Source organism: Helianthus annuus, chromosome 4 (assembly GCF_002127325.2).
Source record: "Helianthus annuus cultivar XRQ/B chromosome 4, HanXRQr2.0-SUNRISE, whole genome shotgun sequence".
In the NCBI taxonomy this organism is placed as follows: Eukaryota; Viridiplantae; Streptophyta; class Magnoliopsida; order Asterales; family Asteraceae; genus Helianthus; species Helianthus annuus.
In genome coordinates, this window is record NC_035436.2 from 9,689,802 (window position 1) to 9,707,230 (window position 17,429).

Here is a 17,429-nt window from a genome sequence, read left to right on the forward strand (position 1 = left end):
TTTCAAAATGTTAATGTTGGTTATGCATAAACTGACTTTCGCTATCTATTATAATATTAAACTTGTATGCTCACCTTTACACTATGTGTATTGACCTCTATTTTAACGTATGTGGCAGGTGTTTAATATGCTAGGATTGCTGGATGTTTTGGAAATCGAGCATAGGGGAGTCTAGAAACAAAACAATTAATTTATGAGTTGTCGAAGCTATGATTTGTCTTTGAGATAACTATGTCTGTAATAACTGCTTTTATTTGATATGTTATGGTATGGTATGAGACATAACGTTAAATATCCGGTAATTTTAGTTGTTACGGATTTCTCCTGGACTTCGCTCAGTGCCTCACCCCGATGGTTGGGTGTGACACTATGTATGTTTAGGCGGTAATTTAATGGCATTTTATTCATTAGATGGCGGTAATTTACGAAAACGCCACTGCGCCATCTAGTCCATAGATTGTTTTGATCTGACAATCCATAACCGTCCTCTCCGTTCTCACACTATTCACCGTCTTCTCTAAATCCTGACCATATATATATATATATATATATAGGGAGCCGCTAGAATGAGAACCACCTCGAGTTGTAAGAACCGCGAGAACTACACCCCACGGAGCGCCGTTCGCCGCGATTTTTTTTTTACAAGTAGATGTGTGCATTATAAACACGGCCGTAAAAAATCACGGCGAACGCCGCTCCGTGGGGTGTACTTTTTTACACCTCAAGTTTGGTGAAAAAAAAAGAAAAAAGAAAAAAAATTAAAAAACACCAAACTTGAGGCGTAAAAAAGTACACCCCACGGAGCGCCGTTCGCCGTGATTTTTTACGGCCGTGTTTATAATGCACACATCTACTTGTAAAAAAAAATCGCGGCGAACGGCGCTCCGTGGGGTGTAGTTCTCGCGGTTCTTACAACTCGGGGTGGTTCTCATTCTAGCAGCCCCCTATATATATATATATATATATATATATATATATATATATATATATATATATATATACGCACTCGCATGTCGAATTTAACGCGCGCGCACACACACACACACACACACATATATATATACATACATACATATATATACATATATATACATACATATACATGTATACATATATACATATATATATATATGTATATATAATAATATAAATATATATATATATATATACATATATATATTTATGTATATATGTATATATATATGTATGTATGTATATATATATATGTGTGTGTGTGAGTGTGCGCGCGTTAAATTCGACATGCGAGTGCGTATTATTATTACTTAATAGTTAATAATAATGATAATAAGAGTAATAATAAAAACCAAATACCCTTCTTTCGACGGCCAGGGTTAAATGTACGAGTTGTCACAATATGAGTTGAAGTAGGGATATTAAATGAGATAATATAGATGAATTTGAATCAAAACAATAGCATTTTGTGTATGGGAAATTGCAGCGGGTCTAATTCTTCTACATACACCTGAAAACATATGAGTTAGTTTGAAAAATAGGCCACCTTGGAAATAGATATACCAGATGTCCTATTTTTTGGGATAATTGTTATGGGTGAATATTTCGGCCAATATTCTGGATCATGATTGACTATCCGGGATATTCGACAGATTTGATATCCTGGACCTGTTCTCCTACACATACCGACATTTATCCTTCACTATAAACTAAGTTTGTTTTGAAAAGATATATAATTTGAAAATGAATTATTAGTTTAATTAAATTAGCTAAAGATGGGGAATACAATATCAATTGTTTTATAATCATATTAAATACAATTATTAAATGCATTAACAGAGTATTTAATTTAGAATAAATTTTTTTAAACGTTAAATTTTTTATTACTGTTATTTGTGAGAATTGAACCCAAGACCTCTTCTCTCATGGTGTTTAATGATTTTTTATGTGCCAATGAACCACCACCCCATTAGTTAATTTAGAGTAGTCCTTTTCTATGTCTGGAGGTTTTAAGTTTAGTTTTTTTACCTGGATATTTTTATTTTTATGGAGATGTGTGATAATTTCAGCGACTGGCTTGTGTCAGCGAAGATATTTGGTGGCACCAGAGACTGGTGATGGGTGGTGTTGGTCAATTTGATCGTTCAAAGTTAGCAAACATCATAAGAAAAACTGACTTTGATTGATTGTATAACATGAATAGATCAAAATGAACCCATAAAATCATCAAATTAGCAAAATCGATCCGCCTAAATACAATACTTTTTTCGCGAGTTCTGGAAGATTCCGGAACACTAAAGAGGTGTCTAGGGCTGCCCGGAAGTTTCCAGAACAGCCTACAAGTTATTAGAACATATTGGCACCATCGGAACATTCTAGATCAGCTTTAAAAGGGATAGAAATGGGCTGGAATATTTCTGGAACTTTCAAGAATGATGCAAGGATCATCTAGGTCATTCTAGGCCATTGAATTCTCTAGAATAACCCATCAAAATCAGCCTAGAAATATCCAAGATATTATGCAAGGAAATCTCTAGATGAAGAATTCTCTAGAACTAGCCTAAGACTAGTATAAATAGGTGATGGGGTCTCATTTGGAGATCACCCAACATCATAGCAAGTTATCATACTTGTACTTGTAAAGTCTCCTTTGTAAACATCTTGTAATCAATACAAAGTTGTTTCTTTGTAAACAATACTTGTAACCATCACCTGATTCACTCAAAACACTACATCGTTGGGGCACAAAGCTTAACTTAGATAGATTGTAAGTCGCTACACATGAGTTAGAAGTTTACTCCGTGACAAGTGGTATCAGAGCGGGACGATTCATTCGGGATGGCGACCGAAACAAAAGGCGATGAAAGACTTACAACTAAGAAAGAATGAGAGGCAACATATGACAAGCACATTGGTGATACCGAGGCAGCGGTCACCGGATTGGGTGCACAAGTCGATCATGCATTCCAACGATTACAAACGTTGGAAACTGATTTTGAAACCTTCAAGGAAGACGTCAAGTCACTCATGATCGTTTGGTGCCACAAGCTTACGACAGTGTTCAAGGAGGAAATGTCGAAGCTACGAAATGCGGTAGAGAATAGTATTCGAGATCGTCACCACAGCTTTTTGGACCTAGAAGCAAAAGTGAAGGAAAATAAACAAGTAGTTGTGCATTCAGCCAATACCGATCTCTTCACTCCTTGAGTCGAGATCCCAAAGCCAACTCCATTCCTTGGCCAAAGAGAAGCACGAGCGGTTGACGACTCTGTGTGGGAGATGGAACAATACTTGGGTGGGGTGCAAATCAAGGATGATGCCACCAAAATCAAGACGTCTAGCATGTACCTGAAAGACACGGCAACACTATGGTGGAGACGTCGATACACAGACATCACGAAAGGTACGTGCACTATTAACACTTGGGCTGAATTCATCCAAGAACTCCAAAAACAATTTTACCCGGTCAATGTTGAGCACGAAGCTAGGAACAAATTGAGAAAGCTCAAGCATACCGGAACCCTCAAGGACTATGTCAAAGAAATCACAACACTTGTCCTTGAAATCCCCGATCTATCGGAAAAGGGTTCCCTTTTCTACTTCCTCGATGGGTTACAATATTGGGCTAGAACAGAATTAAACCGTCGCAACGTTTAACACTTAGCTACAGCAATCGCCATAACTGAAAGCTTGATCGATCTTAAGGAAAAATGCCCAACTAAACCCGTAGTCGAAGAACCTGATGACAACATAGGTGGGGGAGCAAAACCAAGTTACACTCGAAGGACAGAAGGTCTAAAACCCCCAAGATATAACAACAACCAGCCCGCAAGGGGATAATGCTTCATTTGCGAAGGGTCGCATGATGCACGTGATAGTCCAAAGAAGTATAAGTTAGCAGCCCTTATCAGGATTGAAGATGATGAAGCGGAGGGAAGCGGGGAGGCTCGCCTAGGAGCAATGAAGCTTCAAGTCCTTAATGCTTTAAGGACACTACAAGGAAAGCCCGTAAGAATAGCTCATGACCACTCGAGCAAGAATAAGGAAAATTTCCAAATGAGGACCCAAAGGGTCTCCGATTCATAACACTTGTGATTAATGGGAAACACGCTAAATCCTTAGTTGATAGCGGAGCCAGTCACAACTTCATTACTAGGGACGAGGAAAAAAGACTTGTCTTACGAATCAACACACAAGAAGGACTAATGATAAAGGTTGTTGGCGGAGACCCCAAAGTAATCGAAGGAGTCACCTATAACGCTAAGGACAAGGTCGGGACATAGAACGGCAAGGTCACTTTTTCGTTCGTTCCCCTGGATGACTACAAGATTGTGCTCGGTGGGGCATTCTTCCGGAGAACCGACGCCATTCCAGCAACTTTTCTCAACACAATGTACATCATTAAGGGCAAAGAAGTTCACACGACACCCTTGGAGACGGATACAAGGTACCAAGGCAAAGCATTATCCGCCATGCGGATCGTGAGAACAAGGCATCAGCCACGCAAATACCACGATGAGGACCTCGTGAATTTAGGTGGGGGAGAATGTCACGATCGCCTAAATACAAAACTTTTTTCGCGAGTTCCGAAAGATTCCGGAACACTAAAGAGGTGTCTAGTGCTGCCCGGAAGTTTCTGGAACAGCCTACAAGTTATTGGAACATATCGGCACCATTGGAACATTCTAGATCAGCTTTGAAAGGGCTAGAAATGGGCTAGAATATTGCTGGAACTTTCAAGAACGATGCAAGGATCATCTAGGTCATTCTAGGCCATGGAATTCTCTAGAATAACCCATAAAAACCAGCCTAGAAATATACTCCCTCCGTCCCACTAAAAGTGTCATATTTTGAATTTTCAAAGTCTTTATTTATAAACTTTGACCTTAAATAATTTTAATTGTGTTAGATAATACTTGATGAAAGTTATATGATTTGAGTGTGATTTACAAGTGTTTTTATCGGGTTAATTTTCATCAAGTTTTATATAACACAAAAATATATAATGAAAGTCAAAGTTTATAAATAAAGACTTTGAAAATTCAAAATAGGACACTTTTAGTGGGACGGAGGTAGTATTATGCAAGGAAATCTCTAGATGAAGAATTCTCTAGAACTAGCCTAAGACTAGTATAAATAGGTGATGGGGTCTCATTTGGAGATCACCCAACATCTTAGCAAGTTATCATACTTGTACTTGTAAACTCTCCTTTGTAAAGATCTTGTAATCAATACAAAGTTGTTTCTTTGTAAACAATACTTGTAACCATCATCTGATTCACTCAAAACATTACATCATTGGGGCACATAGTGTTAGGTCCGGTTTGTACTGTATCTGATTGACACAAACGTAGATGAACCGATCTTGATCAAAGTGCGGAATCCTTTAGATCAAGTCACAGAAGTACGACAAAGTATTCAACGTTTAAACACCGTCTGAACTTTCTATTAAGATGATATGAAAGTACAAGAGTGCAAGTAGAGGTCAGACTTGACAGAGTACACCAAAGTGTCAGAAGATCTAAAAGTTCTAAATGACATACCCTGATGGGGTATTTATAGGCAACTCAGGAGGATACTAAGTGTTGTCCGATCGGATGGTGTTAGGACCGGTTTTAGACTCCGAAACGATTGTGAACCGAACGTGTGGCGTGCGGAATCCGTACACGAATGTGACCGAACACAAGAACGTAATATAAACGTGATTCTATTGAAAGATATGACGAGTACAATACCGTGAATCACTTTGGAGAACTTTCTCTCTCTAGACTTTCTCTCTCTAGAACAAGCTCCTCCAAACCTCTCAAATGCCAAATGAGCCAAAAGTTCTAATTCTAATCCCTAAGGCATCTATTTATAGGCCAAGGCTTATAAGGATTTCTCCTTATTTACAAGATTGTCACCTTGTCTTTATAACTACATCTCTTAACATAAATTCTAGTTCTCTTCTAATTCTACTACGGTTCTGATTAACGGAGGCGACAGACATACTGCACTAACAGACTCCCCCTTGGATATTGCCGCAGTCAATCTTGTAGCGTCTTGTCTTTTCTCTCTCTCTGACGGAATCAACAACCATAGACTCCCTCTTTCTCGAATAGAATCCCTATGGATCTGTCTTCGGGCATCCCTTGCACTCTCTCTCGATAGACTCTTCCTTCAGGCTCCCCCTTTCGTCATGCTTCCATGCTTTTGGGATCGAAACCAGGTTTTCCGGATACAAGCTCCTCCAGGATAGTTACCTGGCTCCTTGAATGCACGCTCTCCCTTTCGTTGAGCTTGTGTTCAGACTCCCCCTTAGACTCAGCTGTCGGGATCATAATCTGGAATACCATCTGCAACACTCAAACATTTATAAGTAACATCAAATAGAATGTCCATGATTTATGACCTGGCTCTTACAAACATATGCTAAAATATTTTTACATTGAAAGCATTTTCAGTTGTCTAGGAATCATAACCTGGCACTTTTAAAAACATTTCAACTTCCCCTATCAACAAACTTCAAAGATTTGACGATTTAAGCAACCAAATCTAAAACTATCTCTATATAACAAATTTTAACAGATTAAGCAACCAACTCCCTCACAGATTATCATCCAAGTCCAACTTAATAACCTTGGAGATATCACAAACTATTTTTGATTTTTGAGTTTAAAACTACAAGTTTCAAGTTAATGAACTTATTTATTTTCAGAAACATGATTAGCATACTTAGATTTTGAAATTCAGCATTCAGATATCGGTTGTCGAAAATAAAGCAGAAATCAAAATCTTTTTGTAGTTTTCTGAAATATAAAGCAATAAAGAAATATTTACAGACAATATTTTTGTTTGAGTTCGTGTCAGAGGATCATATCAGTTTATGACAAATCACTAGCACCGTTGAGCTTTAAACACTTTAAGTTCTAAACGATTCACTTAGATTGTCAGTGTACTGATCCACTTAAATTTTCACACAAAGTTCAACTGATTCGAGATACGAGATTAATGTTTTAAGGACTTAAATTTATTCACGTGTCTTACCTCAGAATATACTCCCGTATCAAAATTCCCTAGATTCAGTCTTACAAGTGAGTATACCAATTTGATATCTGTTCTCTGGGTTAGTGCGAGACCTTGAGAGCTCAGGTATGAACTTCCGTTCAGTCAAAGAGATGAAGGCTCGACTTTAGGTGTGTTTCTTTTAGGGAATCTTTTCTTCAACTGCAATTGATTCATATCTTTCGATATTTTTCAGTTTCTATGCAGAGGGTAAGCTTTAAAAGCGCGAAAAGTATTATACGAGGTCTAGGCCATTGCTTCCGCAATATCAGAAGACCAGGTATAATACCCCAGATATCAAATAGTATAAAGACCTAGTATCTCAGAATCAGGCAATCGCTCAAACAAGATTTCGGGGGTTACCCATATATCCGACAGATGTTCCCCACGAGATAAGTAAAGTATTGATATTTACGTTTATATAACAATCTATTAAGCGTGAAAAACCTACTGGCATATCATCGGTGAAACCGTTTATCACATTAAAACATTCCATTTCTTTAGCGTACTATGATTGTCTACTTATGTACTATCATTTCCTCTTTTTACACAAAACTCATTTTGAATTTTATCATGTTTTTGGCTTTTTCAAATTTTTAATGTTTTTGGATTTTTTAAAATATTCTTACTCCCCCTAAAATTCAAAACCATTTAAAGAAAATTTGATAAACCGTTGTAGATAGCTTTGTCTCGCCATCCATTTTCTGCTTCTCGAATTGCAGAAAATATAACGTACCCCCATGATTTACAACACATTGATTTTTATAGTTTGAAAACCGTTTTTCAATCATGTGAAATTAATCATGTTTGTTCCGTCGTGAGGGTTTCGGCATATTCAATCAACATATTTTTTAAATTTTGATTTTTGACAAATTTAAAAACAAACATATTTTTGGTTTTTTTAAATTTTTCAATTTTTAAGGTTTTTGAAATATTGTTTATTTATGTACAGAAACGGATAAACTCTCTGTTCAACCAAACCAGAGTTCAGCAGCCTTCTCTTCCTGTGCCAGGCTGCTCATCAATTCTTTTTCTTGACAATTAAACTTCATGAGCACCTACACATTCACAACAACTCAATTACTTGAACAATTTGACCCATACTGTTTGACCTTAGACATTTCAATACAATATTCATTTAATGATGGAAAATCTTTGTCATCTTGTACAAAAACTTTTTCATCTTTGACTTTAACTTTTTCCTCTTTCACAGAAGTCACTTGTTTCTTAACCACCCAGTTTTGACCTTTTGTCGCATTTTGTTTGTAAAATCGTGACTCTGTGTTTTGATTTTGAACAACACTTTTTGGTTTCCAAAATTGATTAGGCTTTGTCATATCAACTGATGTTTGCCAACTTTGTGTTGTTCTGAATCTGGATGTGTGAAAATTTCGAGTTTGTCTTTAATCAAACCTAGTCTGGTTTGATTTCCAGGTTTGATTCGAAGCAAACTTGTTTGTGTTGTACTTCCAAGTTTGTTTTGAATCAAGTCTGGTAGTTCTTTGTTTCACACTCTCAGATTTCTGTTTTTCAACATTAACAGGCTTTTTGTTTGGACACTTGCGTGTAACATGTCCAATTTGATCACATTTAAAACACGTTTTCTTTGAAACATCTTTATCCTGTTGTTGTTTCTTTTTCTGAGCATAGAACTCTTCATTAGATTATCGTCTAAATTGGAGTTCTTTCTCTTCTTCAGAACTTTTCCCATGAACAAAGTTCGTCTTTTGCTGAAAATTCGGTTTTTCATTTTGTTTCCAATTTTGATTCTTTTTATAACCCAAACCAGCCTTTATATTCTTCTTTTTGAAACCATCTTTAAAACTTTATCAATCTTTTCTGAAATCACATTTTGAATCGGGAATACAATATCTAAGAATAATTTGTCTGATCTAATCATGGTATAAACCAATCCTTTTGAATCATCATTCACAACTTTCTCAGATTTTGACTGTTTAATATAGTCATCATGAAAATTTCCCTCATTTTCATCATGTGATTCAGACTTAGCTTTGGTTGACTCATCTTTTAAAATGCTTTCAACAACCTTACTTACCACCTCTGAATCATTAGCTTCATCAGATTTGGGGTAAGTCACATCGATACTTTCAGGTAATTGGTCAACGATATTCAGACCTTTTGGCACCTTTTCCTCATCATAAAAAGTATAGTTATTTCTCAATGGTAGAGGTACCCGATGATATTCTGAACCAATACCTTTTTTATTCTTGTCAGTATCTTTGTCATCTGGTGTGATGTTGAAAATGCGTTCAAGAATGTACGAAGAGTTATGATAACTTTGAAGTTTTGTAACAATCTTTTCTTTTTCAACCATAATTGTTTGAGATTAGAAACTTCATCAACACACTTGTTTAGTTCAAGTTGCTTTTCGTTAAACGTTTCCTCATAAAGTTCCTTGGTTGTTAATGTTTCAGACAATCTTTCAACAAAGCATTTGACTTGTCTCTTCAAAGTATCATAAGCTTCTTGTACCCTCTGATTTGACCATTTCAAATTATCATATTCTTTTTGAAAATCTTGAAACTCATTATCTCTTTCAACACAACCTTTACATTTTGCTATACACATTTGTCTTAAAATTTCATTTTCCTTCTCAAAATCTTAACATTTCAGTGTCAGCTTTTCAACCTTTTGTTTCAACATTTCTTCTTTTTCAATCATTTCTTAACATTTTATTTTGAAAACATTTTCAAGTTTATTTGTTTCAATATCTTTTGTTTTTATCAATTCATCTTTTTCAGTACAGGCTTTGCACATTTCTATGCAATTCATGCACTTGTTTTTATTTTTATCAACAGTTTCAGCATTTGATAAATCAGAAGATTCATTTACCTCAGTCTCTTTCAGCACCGATGATTCTTTTGTTTCAACTTTCTGGACTTCTTCTTTCTTCTCTTCTTCTTCCATCTTCCGTTCTTCTTCAACATCATTCTTGGCCAGAATCTTCACCTCTTCTACCAGCCTTTTCAACATCTGCTAGCCAACAACTTCATCCGAGGCAAGATAGACGCCACCCTCTTCACAAAGAAGTCGACGGCCATCTTCTGATAGTCCAGATTTACGTGGATGACAAAATTTTTAGGTCGATAAATGAAGATCTCTGCAAACACTTTGAAAAAGTGATGAAGCAGAAATTTGAAATGTCATCAATTGGTGAGATGAAGTTCTTCTTAGGGCTTCAGGTTGATCAACTGCCCGAGGGAACGTTCATACATCAGACGAAGTATGTTCACGATGTCTTAGAGAAATTTGGGATGTCTGGAACTGCTCCAAATTCCACACCGTTAGCGACGAACCATGGAATAAACCCTGATCTCACCGGAGAAAGGGTGGATGAAATGTTGTATCGCTCCATGATCGGTTCGCTGATGTATTTAAAGGCATCAAGACCGGATATTATGTATCCAACCTGCCTCGCGGCCCATTTTCAATCGAGTCCTAGAGCATCGCATATGACGACCGTCAAACGGATATTGCTCTACCTGAAAGGAACTCCTAGCTTGGGGTTGTGGTATCCAAAGGATGGCGATTTCAAGCTTAAGGGTACTCGGATTCCGATTTCCGATGCTGCAAAGTGAACGCTAAATCAACAACTGCGGGATGCCTGTTTTTCGGACCCTGATTGGTTACCTGGCAATGTAAGAAGCAGACCTCTGTTGCTTTATCTACATGTAAAGCTGAGTATGTATCTGCTAGCAACTGCGAATAGAAAAAATCCACATCGATGAACAAAAAACTGACTTACATACCACAGCATTTGACAAAACTCATTTTCAATATCTTTTGAAACTTAATGGTATGAAGCCTTTTATCGGTCACGGAGGGGATTATTGGCGTAGATAAAGGTACCACTGTAGATGATGTTGAAAAGCAATCTGCAATGGTTTGTTGATTTTTTAGCTGTTTTGGTATTTAGGGGGAGATAGGTTATATTTTCAAAAAATACAAAAACATTAAAAATCCAAAAACACAAAAATATGAGATATTTCAAAATCCAAAAACATTAGAAAACCGTAAAAGAGCTTGTGTAAAAAGGGGAAATGATAGTACATGTTAATGCACCTTAGGTCATAAGTGCATGACTCCCATGTTACCAATGAAAGGATGAAGATCTCAAGTCCAATGAAGACCATGCACTGATCAAGGGGGAGTTTGTTAATGTACTTTTGGTGATAAGTGCAAGTCTTCCAATATTTAGGGTCTTTATTGTACAAGTGCCCAAAGTTAGTCCCAAGAAGTTCCTAGGGACAATTTGTCCAAGTTTTGGAAGGATTTTCTTTAGTCAGAGTTTTTGTATAGTTGTAGCTTTTGTCTGAGTTTTGTGGCAAAAGCTTTGAGCTTTGTGCTCTATGTTTGTCTGGGCTTTCTAGTTAGTCTTGAAAGTCCGGGTTTCACCTTGTATATATACTTTAATATGGAATAGACAAGGTAACGATTTCTGTGTGAATTTCTGTGCCCTAATCATTGTGTTTTGTCTGGCGGCTGCTTTGTGTGAGTGACGTCATTCATCTTCATCAAGAATACTCAGTGTATTCTTGATTTCTCTCTCAAATCCTTGCATTCTTGTGTTTCATCTACAGTGGTTGATCATCAGGTGGATTCCGCACACCTGTTGGTTGCTTTAGCTGAGTGAGATCTTGTATTAGGAGGCCTTACAAGTGGTATCAGAGCAGTGTGCTCATACTACTATAGGTGTTCTTAGTTTGAAGGTTTTGGTGAGAATAGTTCATACTTTGATAGGGTTTAGTGAGATTTAATGAGTTTTTGTGTTTTATTCATGATTCTTCATTCATTTCTAGTGATTTGATGATGGATTTTGAGTAGTTTAGTGAGTTTTTAGTGTTTTCTTCATCTGGGTTTTACAGGGGTTTTTGTTCTTGTTCATACAGAGCTTTGAAGGAGAAAAAGATTCTGAGTTTGATCTTTGGAAAGCTTGGTCCGTGGTTTACACTTTATGTTTGTGTCTCCGGGGTATTGTTGAACCAGTGTGTAGTCACATTGGGGAGATAGTCCGAAGATTGGTTCCTTCTGAGTTTTGAGACTTGTCTGAGTTTTAAATCATTCAGTCTGAGCTTTGTCCTAGTCCCAATTTTCCTTTTAGAGTTATTAGAGTCTGAGTTTCTTTTTAGCTTTGTCCGAATTTTTCCTTTTTTTAGGTAATTTAGTGTCTGAGTTTGTCTAGTCCGAATTTTATTAGCTATATGGTCCGAATTTTATATAGATATATTTAGTCCGAGTTCTTCAGTAATTAGGGTCCGAGTTTTATATAGATATATTTAGTCCGAGTTCTTCAGTAATTTAAGTCCGAATTTTTAAATATAGTTTCTGTCCAAGTTTTGATCTCTAGAGTCCGAATCTTATTTTTATATTGTGTCCGATTTTTATTATATATTCTAGTCCGAGTTTTTGTTTTTAACATATCCTAGTCCGAGTTTTGCTTTAGATATATAGTCCGAACTTCATTAAAGGGTCTAGTGTCCGAGTTTTATTTAAGTTATTTAAGTCCGACTTTTATAATTAATCAGTCTCCGATTTTTTTTTTGGTTTTAAAAGTAAGTCCGAATATTAATAGGTGTCTGAGTTTAAAGTCCGAATCTGTCCGAATTGGATCCGAGCTTTGTTTGTGTTTTTTCTAACAGTGTAGTCCGAGTTTGTTTGTGTTTTATTTCAGGTTCTGTGATCCGGGTTTCACACTCTGATAAAAGCTCAGACATTTCACTTTGAACTGGGAAAAGGTCTTCTGTTGTTTTCTGAAATGGCAAACAACAATCTGACTACAATGGTGCAAAACCTCAAGCACAATGCTGAGGTAGGGAGTAACGACAAACCTCCTTTGTTGATAAACGAGCTTGATTTTCCTGAGTGGAAGGAGCGTTTTGAAAGATATGTACGAGCAAAAGACATCAAAATCTGGTTGTGTATCGTTAAAGGATGTGGAGCTACTCCGGTACGTACGTTGACGATTGATACGTATTTGGCTCTCACTGATGATCAAAAGAAATTTTATGATTGTGAAGAGAAAGCTATGTCAATGATAACAATGGCAATGACACAATCTATACTTCATACGTTCCGTAAGAGAAATAGCTCAAAGGAATTATGGGATAGTATGATCCAGCGATATGAAGGAAACGAAATGTACAAGAAACGACGTCTCGAACGTTTGAAGACTCAATTCGTTGTGTTCAAGGCTTTGAAGAATGAATCATTTGATGACACAGTGAATCGATTTTATCATCTGCTGAGCGAACTTGATAGAAGTCAAGAGGATATCTACACTGAATTCGAGAAGGTTGAGAAGTTTCGGAATTGTCTTTCCAGAGAATGGAATATGTACACCGCTTTGATCAGAGAGGGTGTTCTCTACGAAGAGCTTTCATTGGAAGAAACTGTTCAGAAACTGAGGGGTTATGCTTGGAATATGGAAGATCAAGCATCTGATTTTGAGAAGATCCAAGATCCTCAGTTATATAAGGCTTCGAAACCAACGGATAAGGGTAGTAATGGTGGTGTCGGTGTTGCTTTGTATTCGGAAAATGAAGGCTCTGCAAGTGAACACGCCTTTATAAGCAACAGTGTCAGTTCAAGTGGAACAACCAATTCAAATCAAGGGATGTACTCTTCTAGTGGAGCTCAGAAATCTCAAGGAACAAGTGTGAACATTCCTAAGATAGATGCAAGCGGTTTGAAGTTGATTGAAGAAAATATGGGTCTGTTGGCGTCCTTCATGACTGCATACGAGAACTTCTGTCTTGGGAAACTCGTTGAACCATCAAGTCTCGATGAGGACTTTGATCAAATAGATCAAGACGAAATGGAAGAACTTGATCTACAACTCAATATGGCACTGTTAGTCCGTAGAGCGAAGAAGTTTCTGCTGAAGACGGGTAGGAAGTTCATAGGAGGTCAGACAAAGACTCGAATGGGAGTCGATATGTCCAAAGTAAAGTGTTACAACTGCGGTATCTACGGGCATTTCGCACGTGATTGTCGAAAACCGAAGATGGAAAGATCTGATAGAGACAACAACTCCCGAGGAAACAATTCAAGACCTCAAAACAATGCATCAAATGCTGCCTCTAACTCAAGTGCTCGTTCAAGTGGGTCTGAAAATCTTACACCTTCGACAAACAATGCTATGGTGGCTCAACCTCTACAGAGTGTGACTGAGCCTTATGACTGGGGTTGTGCTTTGGAAGACATCTCAGGAGCAATCGTGTCACAAGCATTCATAGCTGAAATTGTGAACGAAGGAGTGTGTGAAGAGGTTGTTGAAGAGACTAGCATTGAGGAACTTGCGGTTGTAGCTGAGGTTTTAGGGGAAGAGTTGGATTCCGGAAATGTTGCTGAAAATGAAAGTCCTTCGATCGAAGAGACTGTTGAGAAGTCTAGCAAGACAGAAGATGGAGAAAAAGGGAGAACGCTTTGAATTCAACATCTCCACAGCTGAAATGCAGCAATTTGCGGATGCAGAAGCTAAAAGGTAGGAAGAAAACTCCGTAGAAAACGAGGCTTGTGCATTCATGGCTGGCATTGAGGTAAAATCATCTTCTGTAGATAAGCGTTGTGCTAGATGTGTTGAGTTTGCGACTAAGATTGATAGATATGCACTTCATAACACAAATTTAATTGCAGATTTAGAAAAATCCAGAGAACTCATTGCGGTTTTGTCTAATTCGGATAAAGAACACCGAATTAAGATAAAAGCGCTGAAAAATGATATCTCTGAATTTGAGAGACTAGTGGCTAAGGGAAATCTTAGAAATCAGGAATTAAACTCTGAACTTGAAACAAGTCAAAATTCTGTTTTGGAAAAGAACAAAATCATTTTGGAAAAAGATAATCTGATTTTGGATTTGCAACGAAAGATTGAAAAGTTCAGGGATTCATCTGAAGTGATGAATTTCTGAGGAAGGAATGTTCGGCATTGGTTATAATAAGGTGCCTCCACCGGTAAACCATAATTATACATCAATGCCAAGCATTGATCCTGAATTGGCAAACTTTGTGCCAACAACCCCTCTGACAGTTGAACCACAAAGTGAGTCAGAATCTGAGCCAGATGAAGTTACAGACTCAGATCAGTCGAAGAAGAGTGGAATTTCTAAGAAAAATAAGGTGAACCTTGAAAACATTGAAAATTTGATAAGCAACAAGATTTTGGAAATTTTCAATCAAGTTCAAAATGAGAAATCAAAACCAAAGTCACGTGGGAAAAATAAAAAGGCTTTGAAAAATGTCCCTAAAACTGAGTTTGTTAAAGGGGAGGATTTTGTCAAAGAAGAAGTAAAAATTGAAACAGGTTCCAACTCTCAGTTTGTGAACGAATTTTTGAAAAATTCCACCAACGCCTCATCCTCTTCGACCGATCATGAGGAACGTCCGAAGAACGCTGCGAAAATTCGCAAATGCTACAAGTGTCGTGGGAAAGGACACTTAGCAGCAGACTGTCCTGATGACAGGGGTAAATCACTTGTTGATCCTGATCAAAAGAAACCTTTTGTTGACAAGCCACAAAATGAATCAGTTAATGTTGAAAAGAAAAATGGTAAAAATCAAAAGGTTGAGAAAAAGAAAGTGATTAAACAAGAAGTAAAACCAGTTGTTAAATCACAACAAAATCAGGATCAAGAGGAGAAACCCGTTGTTATTAACCGTGGGGACAGATCAGAAAATGTACCTCAAAGACATGATACTCGTCAGAAAACCCCTCACAGACGACAAAATCATGTCACCTTTCAAGGAGTTGAGAATGACAAACGTTCTGGAGGTTCGAACAACAACTCTGCTAGACCTCATGCACAGAACAGATTCGTGAATGATCGAAATGTGTCACCCCCCCGATTTCCAAATCAAAGACCGCATTCGGATAATCATCCACGATCATTCTCAAGACACGAAGATGCTCCTAGATTTGGTAGGAATTTTGAGCCTCCCAGGAATCAAAATTACAATTACCAAAACTATGGAAGCCGAGGGTATGGAAACTCTGGTTATACCAACAGATTGTCAACTCCGTATAATCCACGATTTGCGGGGACTCATTCCAACAATTTCCAAAATGGAAATGGTGGACACAGAGGCGATGACGGTTATTTCAAAGAGTTTTCTTATGTTGACGAATCAGGACGACCCAAGACCATCATGGCTTGGGTCCCACACTCTAACTAAATTTTTGTTGGGGAGTGTAGGAGCAGCTGAAGAGGGCTATCTACAGTGGCGGAACTAGAACATTAACTCAGGGGTATCCCAAATTTTTTTTTCACCGTGCAATCATACAATACTAAAAAAAACGACAATAAATAAATAAAATAAAACAAATACCTAATAAATTTGTCCTCTTCTTTTTTTCATAGCTTGAAATCGTTTCATCACATCGTCATCTTTTTCTTCACGTAAAAAATCCTTTTCGACCGCACAAACCATAGCATTGTTCAAAAATTTTGGGCCCATTCGATTGCGTAAATCCGTTTTGACAAGCTTCAATTTCGAAAAAACATATTTCAACGGTTGCGGTTGCAATTGGTCAAGCAAAGCTAGCTTCACTACCCGATAAACTGAAGGACAAGAACTATGCGTTCCCGTTTCAACCATAACACGCGCTAGATCACTTATTCCATTCAAGTTTGCAAATTTATCATCATCGCTTATAGTGTGACGAAACGAGCAATTGGGATTTGTGCTTATTATTTTCAATTAATTGGTATTCTCGTAGTTGTGTCGTGCATTAAAACTTCAGGGCAATTGGACAATTATTTACAATCTTTTATTATTTTGGGCTAACATATTGGGCAATTAGGCTTATTATTTACAATCTTCAATTGATTTGGGCTAACATATTGGGCAATTGAGATTTGGGCCTATTATTTTCCATTGATTTGGGCTTACATACTTTTTTTAGGGGTGTCCTCGTAGTTGTTCAGGGGTATCCTTGGTATAAAAACCGAAAAAAAAATAATTTTTTACGCTACCGATAAAAAGTTGAGCCGTAGCCCGTGCTACGGCTTGGTACACATAGGGTCCGCCCCTGGCTATCTATATTTGGTATATCGATAGTGGCTGTTCCAGACACATGACAGGAAATAAAGAATTATTGAACAATTTTAAACAATTTCGTGGTGGTTATGTGAATTTTGCCGGTGAAAAGGGTGGTTACATCACCGGTGAAGGCTCTGTGTCAAATGGAAAAATCACGCTGCATAAAGTGAACTATGTTGAAGAACTGAAGCATAACTTGATGTCGGTTTCTCAAATCTGTGATAACAAGTACACGATGTTGTTCACTGATAAAGCTTGCTTTGTTTTGTGTCCGGGATTTGTCGTTCCTGAAGATTGGATCGTTATGAGGGCTCCAAGGGTGAATAACACATATGTCATGGACATGCGCCCGT